Source organism: Haplochromis burtoni, unplaced genomic scaffold, assembly GCF_018398535.1.
Source record: "Haplochromis burtoni strain Fernald_Lab_line unplaced genomic scaffold, NCSU_Asbu1 Contig_536, whole genome shotgun sequence".
In the NCBI taxonomy this organism is placed as follows: Eukaryota; Metazoa; Chordata; class Actinopteri; order Cichliformes; family Cichlidae; genus Haplochromis; species Haplochromis burtoni.
In genome coordinates this window covers 277,113-284,994 of record NW_024582897.1, presented here as the reverse complement: position 1 = coordinate 284,994, position 7,882 = coordinate 277,113, and the positions used below count along the sequence as shown (strand labels likewise).

Sequence of the window (7,882 nt, the reverse complement as noted above, 5' to 3'; positions counted from 1 at the left end):
TGCACGGTGTCAACACCTTCGTGCGGTTAGCTCGTTAATGCGTTAGCACCGTCCAGCCACATGCACAGGGCGATCTGCGTTAACTCGCTAACAAAATTTGCTGCATTAATGCAGTTATGGCGTTAACGTCATTTTAACTAGATTAACACTGACAGCACTATTTCATACTGAAGTCGTTTTCTCTTGACTACATAATCTGCTATTTTAGAATAAGATGAACACACATTTGTGTCTTCATCTTAGTAACACACATGCACAAATGATTTTTATCTGATTATCCGTACACTTTCCGCCCAGCAGCATCTGTGACCCCTGAATCCATGCAACAAACTCTAAAAAGTTACGTTGAAACCAAGCACGCCATTGTTTTTCTTGTGACATTACCAATAAGTTTGATGTGTCACATGGCCCTCTTCCTGTTGAAAAAAACAAAAGTTGTATCCAAGATGGCCGACTTCTAAATGGCCAGCATGGTCACCACCCATCTTGAGGAGTTCGCCCCCTCACATATACTAATGTGCCACAAACAGGACTTTAATATCACCAACCATTCCCATTTTATTACGGTGTATCCATATAAATGGCCCACCTTGTATTACTCTTCATGTGGCTTCCTGAGAAAGAAGGTGTTTCAGAGATGTACTAATGGTGCACTAATGCTTTCTTTGAGGTTTATATTTAAATGTTCATTTGCTTTTTTATCTAGGGATTGAGAGTAACGTAGTTTCTATTCTCTGTATGTCCTGTACATGTGGCAGAATTGACAATAAAGTTGACTTTGACTTGACTTTGACTAAAAGATGAGGCACATGAGTCCAAGTGCTTTCTGGTCCTGTTTCTCTTTTCATGTCACAAACTGGGTGGTAGATTAGTGAATGTACTCTAGGACAGTTTGATTCATGTGTGTCATGGACCAAGCAGCCAGGAACACACAGGCACAAATGTAATCTTCAAAAAATGGGTTTTATTATACCCCAAAAAGGACGAGATGATTACAAAAATTCAAAATGACAAAAATAAACTTTTTTTTAAGAACCAAGTGGGCCCATAAAAGAGGTTAACTTAACAGAACTACTCAAAAGTCACTTAACAAAACATAACTCAACAAACTGACCTGCCCAAATGAGAAACAGCTCCAGTTATACAGCAAATGAGCAAACCATTATATACACCCAAGGTGAAAACTGGAGCAATAACAGCTAACCATCATTCAAGAAGATCCCCATTCCCCCTACATGATCACAATGATGTGATGGTCCTGTCCATTTTATTGGCTTCTGCAATTAAACCAGCTCCACCCTCAGCCTCCTCTTTCAGACAAACCAGGAAGGACTGGAGCGGAGGCCAGGTAACTCAGAAACAACAGAAATGTAATTAATATAACATATACCCATATAAAATAACAAACAATGCAAAACAGAGTCTTTGCCACCATTTGGACTATAGGTTAGTGCTGTCATGCATTACAGGTAAACTCAAAATATCAAATTAGTTAACCTATGATCACAGAAGCTTTAGATCATAATGTAAACATAAGACAAAAAGATCAAATGAATATTACCCAAGTATTTCTGTTGTGTGGTTGCATGCATCCATCACACACTCCCCCCCTCGGCACTGAGCTGGAACAGCGAGAGAGATAGTCCGCTGTGCAGTTTTTCTTGCCTGCAATATGCTGGATGGTAAAACGGAATGGCTGCATCGCAAAGTACCATCTGGTGATTCGTCCATTCATATCCTTCATTTTCTCCAACCACTGGAGCGCCTTGTGGTCCGTTTCCAGTGTAAATTCCCAGCCTAGGAGGTAATACTTGAGGGAATCAAGTGCCCACTTGATTGCTAAAGCTCCTTTTTCCACCGTTGAATATCTCATCTCTCTTGGGAACATTTTACATCTAATGAAAGCCACTGGGTGTCGCTCATTGGGTGGTCCCTGTAGAAGAACAGCCCCCAGACCCCTGTCAGAAGCATCAGTTTGAAGAATAAAAGGTCTCTCAAAATCTGGGCTATACAAGACTGGAGTCTTACTGAGTGGTTGCCTGATGTCCCAGAAAGCTGCCTCAGCCTCCTCCGTCCACTGAATCTGGTTAGGGCACCTAGAACCTGTTAGATCAGTGAGGGGAGACGCCCTGGCAGAGAAATGAGGGATAAATCGGTGGTAGAACCCTGCCATGCCAAGAAATTATCTAAGTTGTTTCCTTGTCTGTGGCAAACTGCAGGATTCAATGGCACTGATTTTGCTCACTTGTGGTTTTATCACCCCATTTCCTATGACAAATCCCAGGTATTCTGTTTCAGCCTTGGCAAAAACACATTTTGCTAAATTAACAGTCAGCCCAGCTTCTCTGAGACGCTCTAGTACCTTTCCTAGATGTTTGAGGTGCTCCTCCCAGGTTTGGCTGTAAATCACAATCTCATCCAGATATGTTGCCGTGAACTCTGACAAACCACACAGTACTCGATCCATCAGCCTCTGAAATATGGCAGGGGCTCCATGCAAACCAAAAGGCAGGACTGTGGATTGGAATAGCCCCCATGGTGTCTAGAAGGCAGTCAGTTCCCTTGAGCAAGTGGTACCTACCAATAGCCCTTGCATCTAGAATTTAGATCTAGAGTTGTCAGGTACCGGGCTTTCCCAAGTCGCTCAATCAGATCATCAACTCTAGGTGTAGGGTATGAATCGAACTTTGAGATGGCATTCAAGTACCTGAAATCAATACAAAACTGCAGGCTACTATCCTTCTTTGGGACCAAAACCACTGGGTTGCACCACTCGCTCTTAGATGGTTCAATGATTCCTAGAGACAACATTAAATCCACCTCCTTCCTCAATGATGTTAGCAGCCGCTCTGGAATCCTATAACTCACACATCTCACAGACGCCCCATCCTTTAATACAATGTCATGTTCAATAACATCCGTCCTCCCAGGATTCTCCTGAAACACCCCAGAGCTGCATAACTCTCTCACCTGAAGCTGTTTTTCTTCTGAAAGGTCCAAATGCTGGCGCACACCTGAGGGAAGATACTGCTCCTCTATCAAAAGCACTTCTGCTCTCTTCGGCCTCTCCACCCACTCCTTCAGGAGATTTACATGCAAAACTCTACTGGAGCGAGAGTGACCTGGAGTTGCCACCTGATAGGTGGTAGCTCCCAGTTTCTGCTGAATCTGAAAAGGTCCTTGCCATTTTGCTAACAGCTTACTGTCATTACTTGGAAGGAGTACAAGTACCTTTTGTCCAGGTTCGAATGACCTCTCCTGAGCTGCCCAATCATACCAGACCTTCTGATGTTGCTGGGCAGCTGCCATAAGAGCTTGGGCTAGCTCAGTCATCTTCTCAAGTCGCTCCCTCGTCTGTATAACATATGAGATGACATTAGTAGCCCCTGCCCCTCTCCAGTCACCCTCCCACATTTCTTTTAGCAAAGAGAGGGGGCCCCTTACTTCATGACCATATAACAGTTCAAAAGGTGAGAAGCCAGTAGAAGCTTGGGGTACTTCTCTATACACAAAGAGGAGGTAAGGCAGCCACTGATCCCAGTCAGTACCAGTGTCATTCACAAATTTGCACAACATCTGCTGTCAGAAAGGACTTTTTTCCAGCTGGCAATCAATTGATGCCATTGCTAGAAAGTTTTCTGTCTCCCACCACAGTCTCAAGCTCAAGAGCATGGAGGAGATTTCAGGAGACAAACAGTCACTCTAGGAGAGCTGGCGCCATCCTTCTGGACCTTCAGGAGGTCCTTAACCCATTAGCAGGACTGGTCCAGATCATACTGCCAATGAAATGTCCTCCCCATGCAAAATTCCCATGAAAACTCACATTTGATCCACTGGACCATCAGATTGTCACCTACTCGCTCATAATGTACTACTGCTGTTGCTTCATGATTTTCAATAAAGCATATTCAGTCACTTACTGTCCTACACACAGTCAGGCTTATGTGTCTCTCATATGTCACATTGCCCTGAGTCCAGCACACATCTTGGTACAGTCCAGAGTCCGAGTCCGTCAGGTTGTTGAGAGTAAATGAAGAAGAACCATGAAATATATCAGGAACCGAGAGTCATCCTGTCAGATCTTCATATACTGTGAAGTGCAGAAGTTGCCCTCATCTGGGAGATTGAATCCTTCTTCCTCGATTATCACGATAAATTCGTCTGCATGAATGTTGCTGATGAGAGTGAACAGCAGGGAGAAGCAGAGCTGTGCGACTGCAGCCATCCTGCTCAGAGGTCTCCTGGTGAGTGTCGCCCAAACACTGACACTGCTCTCTTCATGAGCTTCCTGTTTGAGGTTGGAGGAGGAAAGCCACTTCTTTATCACATCATCAAGGAACACTTTGAAGCATTTGGCTCGATATCAAGTGCTCTGTCTATCAAGCGGCTTTTATACTTTACAGCTCTCACAAAGTTTGTTGCGCAGGTTCAGAAGTATCAAATGTGTGATCTGGGGGACTAAACCGGGCCTTTGTGTCCAACCCAGCCCACTGGATAGTTTTGAAAGTACATTTTACAGTTTTATGGTTTGTTCTACAGTGATGTAATACACATCAGATAAGAAGAACTTTGAAAGCCTCACTTATATATTTCATCGTGTGTTTTGGTTTGTGGATATGAATGCACAGAGTGTAGGCTTAAACTGTGTCACATCATAGCCACAACATATACACGTCCAGGTTTGGGGGTAGTAGGGTTGTCTCCACAGCCATCTTCATCTTCTTCTGGGAGACACAAAGGTGTTTCTAGGGCTGCTGAAAAACAAAGTGTCATGGGTCTCCTCCAGGTAGAAGATGTCTGAAACACCTGAGCTATGAGGTCAGTCATGACCAAGCTCCTCACCATATTTTTAAAGCTGAGCCCAGACACCCACATTTTTCAGTGCCAGCTCCTCATGTTCCTTTGACTTGGAGTACTGTTGCTTCCTTGTAGTTTTAGACTCTATTTGGAATATCATGTAAACTATCTGTAGTGCATTTGTCTTATTTTATTTAAATCCATTAAAATCTCTTTTGTTTTACGCTCAGTTGTCAGTCCTCAGGAAACCATGAACCACCAAAGAAAATATCACCGTCAAAGTCAGAGTACTACTAAAATCATTAAAATTCAGCCTCTATTACTGGTGAATATCTGGACAAAATTTAAGCTTACACACACATAGACACACAATATGCGAAAAAACATTTGGATGTGTGTGAAATTGTTTGTGTGTGTGGGAGGAAACGAACCACTGAAACCACTGAAAGCAGCATGTCTACAGACATAAAGATAATAAAGAGATATTTTCTTACTTTCAGTTTTCTGTCAGTGTGACTTATTATCTTATTTTATGTTTTTCTAATCATTGTCCAAACAAATTGGGAAAATTAGGAATTCTTTTTTCATAAGACAGGCAGTAAATGTTTATTGTGAGAGTCGTGTATATAGTGAGTGTATTGTTTATAATTGTAGGAAATTTTAGAAAGATTTTCTTCAGCAAGGACCTGAGCAAATTTTTGCCCCCGCCGCTTTCCAAATCTTTCCAAACTTCCTTGGGTTTTGTTTTTTCAGAACTAGAAAACAGCCGTTTGCCCGTTTGAGTTTATGTGCGTTCCTCATTTCCACCGTGAGGCTTGAACAGCCTCTCGCCACTAGATGGCGCCATCCCATTCTTCTTTTCATGTAATTGTGGCTCGTTTAACCTGACATGATATGTGATTGGATGGAACTGACATCAAATTTATTGTAAAAAAAATTTTCTTCTGTTTTTTCCCCATAAAGTAAAACCAGAAAAAGTGTTTCTCCACATGTTTAATTTGAGTTTACCAGAGGAGGAAAGATAAAATAATATAATTTTATCTTCAGATTCTTAAAACGGCTCAACACCTTCTTAAATTTTCTATCTCAGGTTTTAAATGAGAAGAAGCAGTTATAGATGTTCGTCCAGTTATTACAGACACAGCATATTTTTATAGAGCGTTACAACTTTTCTTACAAATTTTTACCCTGGACCCACTTAATGAGGCAACAGTACGTAGAATAACCTGTTTTAATTATTTACTTTGAAAAAATTTGATTACAAAATTATATATTTTTAATCTAATAATGTCATACATGCAAATGAAAGTTCTGGAGATATAATCTATTTGTTATATTTATTGTTTCATAGGTTTCTTTTATTTTCCCCTCTTCATTAAGTTAATTTCCCAAGCATGTTCTTTGTTTACCATGCCGTTTACCCCAGTAAGTCTGTATCATCAAATAATTGATTTATTTGTTTTAACAACTATTTACATTGTTAAAAGAAACATTAAAAACATTAAAATTACTTTTAATTTTTTTTATTAAAATGAGTCAGATGGTATTTTTTTATTTAACAGATTTATTTCAGATAACATAAGACATCTTAAATAGCTATGTAACATGTAACAGTTAGCTAACTGTTACATGTTGCATATACAAATAATCTAGCTTAATACAATAAAACATTTATCAAAATGATATCATGATAAAGTAAAAATCTTTCCGTTACTTGTGTTTAAATATGCTTCGTAGATAAAACGATTTGACTTGCATTTTTAGCTGACTGGCACAGACTGCTCCCATATCTGTGTCTTGATAATCAGGTCTTATTCATGGTTTCATAAATTCCTTATTCTTTCCGTTTTCACGATCTACTGTCAGTGTCAAACATGAAAGCAACGCCGGGAGCCAGTACCCAACGAAAAGTAAAATTTCTCACTATTTTTTAGTGTTGTGAATGCACCACGGCGCGCTCTGAACCGGAGCGCTGCAACCCGCCCTGGATTCTAGGGGACATCTGGCTCAGCCAATCGGAGGAGAGAGAGGCTGAACGGGGTCCAATGGCGCTGGAGGAGGCGGGCGTTTCTGTGCAGCAGCCTTCTCTGCGCCTCGCTAACAATAGGCTGGGTTCGGCAAGTTTACTGTTAAAAAAGCAGCCAGGAGGGAGACGGAGCACAGCAGGGCTGAGCCGACAGGGTAGCGGAGTTTTCCCACTACAGGAGACGTGGTGTCCCGGTGTCGGAAATTACCACGCAGGCACTGTGGGATTTACATTTACGACCGGACAAGTGGTGAGTGAACCTTTGGACTTTATCTCTGAATTAGCCCTGCATCTCCATTCTCAGTCGGGCATGGTGCGCTGGGAGCTCATTTGCGTGAGAATAGAAGGGGTTAATGATTACTGTAGGCTGGGAGCGCACTGTTATCTCCTTATTCTGTCCACTGCACCTCTATATTAACGGCCCGGAACCTGCAGGCCCATAAAACCCGCACAAAAATCAGAGCTTGTAACAGTCTGAGGAGTGGGTGGTATGATTATTATTTTATTACACCGGCAGGGGCGTTTCCAGGGTTTTTTTCCACGGGGTGGCACATGTGGAGACCAAGAGCAAGGCACACGGGGGACCACGGGAAATCAGAATATATCATCAGAAATAAATGCAAGAGACAAATCTGGCAGAAAACACAAAAGATTTCACACTTATGTGCAGCAGTGAGTCCAAACACAGATGAAAAGTTTCTCTGAAGGTTGTTTAGTACGTAATAACTGATTTAGAAAGAAGTGATAGAAGTATTTCGTTTTTACTTAAGTCAAAATTACACAGTTGGGCATTAAAGTACATGTACCAAAGAAGACATACACATTATGTGGAATCTTATATGTGTGGTGGGATCACAATTATTGACTTATTAATGTGTACATCCCTTTAATGTTGTAGCTGGAGATGATAGTAACTGAGTGCACCAGTGGAAAACATTAAGCACGGTATATGCTGTTAGTTTTGTTTCTTCTTCTTCTTCTGTTATAATTTGTGCTGCCAAATTTTCATAGAACAAATGTTATGAAAATGTGCAGCATGATGCTTTTTTTGGGGGGGGG

At 41.4% G+C, this 7,882-nt stretch overlaps 1 protein-coding gene across 3 annotated transcripts in view; it reads left to right on the top strand.

Moving 5' to 3' along the window:
- The first annotated feature begins 6,885 nt into the window (after positions 1 to 6,885).
- pak1 (p21 protein (Cdc42/Rac)-activated kinase 1) overlaps positions 6,886 to 7,882 on the top strand; it is a 69,065-nt gene continuing 68,068 nt past the window's right edge. For all 3 annotated transcript variants that reach the window (XM_014329324.1, XM_005947621.2, XM_005947620.2), the window contains exon 1: positions 6,886 to 7,073. The gene's annotated coding sequence lies outside the window, so the exon portion shown is untranslated. The remainder of the gene's footprint in view (positions 7,074 to 7,882) is intronic.